The following is a 3,013-nucleotide window of genomic DNA, read 5'->3' on the forward strand; positions in this document are numbered from 1 at the left end:
TGGCCACGAGAGCTCCATCTTCTTACATTTGAATACCCTTTAATCTCTCTGGTTGGTTCTCTTTCAAAAAAGTTTGCACAAATGTTGAATGTTTGAAAATGATCAGAGTTCTGGTGTTTGAAAATGTAAAAAAGTGAAATATAGGTGAAAGAATAGCATATTTAAAATTATTTTGTCTTCTCTAGAATATGTGAACCAGGTTATAACCAAAAGACTTTTTGCTATGTGGAAGACAGAAGATAATAACAACAGGAACGAATAGCATGTAGACCTACCTTGATATTTAGCTCATGAACCATGTAGTATATACACTATTCATGCACACATCACTAGATGCTCATGCTTTCAAATCTGCCTGGACCTTTATATATGTATGTGTCTCTTTATTGCCTCACAGAAGTAATAAACTCATGTTTTATTTGATTACTGTTAAAGATTTGTTTATCAATGTTTCCTGATACTGCAGCAACCAAGCCTTCTCCCTCTCCATAATGCTCAGAATATCAAAGGTCAAGGGTATGCTTATAGCAGCCCCATGTGTGATAGAAGGATAAATAGTTGAAAGAGAGAGAGAGATGCCTGCTGTGTAGTTGACTCTGATTCATAGTAACCTTATGTACAACAGAATAAAGCATCGTCTGGTTCTGCATCCTTCTCACATTTGCCTGCATATTTGAGTCCATCATTGTGGTTATTATGCCAGTCTATCTCACTATGTGTCTCCTATGCCCTCATTGGTCCTCTACTTCACCAAACATTATGTCCTCATCTAGTAGCTCATCTTTAATGAATGTGTCCAAAGTAAGCAGGTCAGATAATATTCTATTGAGATCCATAGGATTTAAATTGACTAATTTTTGGAAGTAGACCATTTTCTTCCTCATATGTCTTAGTCTGGAAGCTACTCTGAAACCTGTCTACTAAGTGTGACCCTGCTTATATTTGAAATACCAGCGGCATAGCTTCTGGCATCACAGCAACACATAAGCCACCATAGTATAACAAGCTAACAGACAGATGGTGGCATGTACACATAGTGGAGGGTCAATGTTTCCAAGAAAAGAGCACTCATTTAGTCTTTCGATGTTTTTTTTTCCTGAGTGTTCACCGTGTGTCAGATACTGAACAAGACTCAAGAAAGGGACTACAGAGAGGACACTAACACTCTGAATGAAATGATAATAATAATAATTACACTACAGGGGAGGTCAGTTAGCCTCTTTGCAATGCCACACACACAAAAACATTAAAACTAAAAGCTATGTTGTTGTTTTTGTTATGTGCCGGCGAGTTGGAGCTCCCTGATAGCGACCACTTCTTGAGTTTCTGAGGAGGTATCACTACGGAAGTAGATTGCCCAACCTTCCTTCTGAGGAGTGGCTTGTGGGTTTGAACCTCCAGCTTTCTGGTTAGCAGTCAAGTGCCTTAAGCACTACACTAGCAGATCAAACTAGCAGGACTGAAATTCTTTGCTAATCATCCTTGGTTAGAGAACAAATTACTTCTGTAGTGATACTGCCTCGGAAACACAAGGAGGGGTTGCTATGAGTCAGATCCGACTATACAACAGTGAGTGAGTGAGTGAGGGAACATTAATTAATTTGTTCATGAAAAAAGACGAGTGGGCAAACCAAATTTGTTCTTGTATATAGTTAGTTGTAATATTCTATTGAACTGTTTGGTAAATTCAATTCGTATACCAGTATACCATATTTTTTCTCATATAACACACCCACAAAAATAACATGCACATGCATATAATGCACATAGTATGTATAGGAAACTAACTTGCAAGGGAGTTTATTGGTTTTCAAACAAACAAACAAAGAAAATGTATAATGCATGTTATTTGCATGGAAAGATGGTAATGGAGATATTCTCAAACAAACTCCTTTTTTGTCCTGAGCTTTAGGGAAGAATATCAAGAGGTTATTGGTTTTACCAAAATCCTTGGGTAGTACAAACTGACAACACAGTCCACTGTTAACAGAAGTTGGAGAGTTGAGTCTACCTAGAGGAACCTTGGAAGAAAGGCGTGCAAATCTACGTCTGAAAAATCAGCCACTGAAAATGCTATGGAACACTGTTCTGCTCTGCCACACAATTGGGTTTGGTTTATTGGTTTTACTAAATATACCCAAATCCACATAACTCTAATAATTATTGTCACTAGTCTAGTGTTTAGGCAGGAGCAGACCAGCTCTGATTCAGCCTGCTTTTACCCTCACCATTGAGATAGAGCAAAGTGGAGGTTAACCTATTGGCTTCCTGAAAAAGGATGATCATAAACGGAGTCAGTGCCTAATAGAGGAGATCAATAAAGTGCTGGTGTGGATGGTGATAATAACAGTTTACAGATGCTATGAAGCCCATGAGTCATCATCATTAATTTAGCTCCACATGCGTGTAGGCAGAATAATAGGATTCAGACAGCCCCCTGAGGGAAAGATCTATCATATTGATTGAGAGCAGCAGGCAGAAAGATGGGCTTTCAGGTCTCATGTCTGACAGTGTTATGATGCACTGGAAAGCAATCAATAGAGCCCTCCTATCTTCCTGGACTTCCCACTGCTTGCAACCCAGCCTCACATTATGACCTCCTTCACTCTCGAGTCCACCTTTAGCCTGGGACACAGCATCAAATCACTCACAGCCTGTCCAATCTTGACCTTGTGCTCCATTCTGAGAGTGGGTATCTGCCTGAGCCTTGAGAGCATATCCCCACTCTGCCTTATGCTATCATATGGAATCTGGCAAAGTTCTTTGTGCTTGAGTTTAATGTTCATTCCCTCTAGAACTGAGGCTCTGCCCTTGGTGTCTGTCCTTCTGATTTCCTGTCAGCTCTCTGAACCCCAGCCAGGTGGCCAGGGCCCCTGCTCAAAGATTGTCCTGCTTGCCTGCCTGTATGTACTTCCCAATGTCTCCGCATGTTAATTCGACATCATTTAGTTTTTTTCTACCTGTTTGGAGACTACTGTTACTTTAGAATGCAAATGCAAATTATTTACCTATT

This window comes from Orycteropus afer, unplaced genomic scaffold (assembly GCF_000298275.1).
Source record: "Orycteropus afer afer isolate SDZICR_OR568_19922 unplaced genomic scaffold, OryAfe1.0 scaffold00147, whole genome shotgun sequence".
NCBI lineage: Eukaryota > Metazoa > Chordata > Mammalia > Tubulidentata > Orycteropodidae > Orycteropus > Orycteropus afer.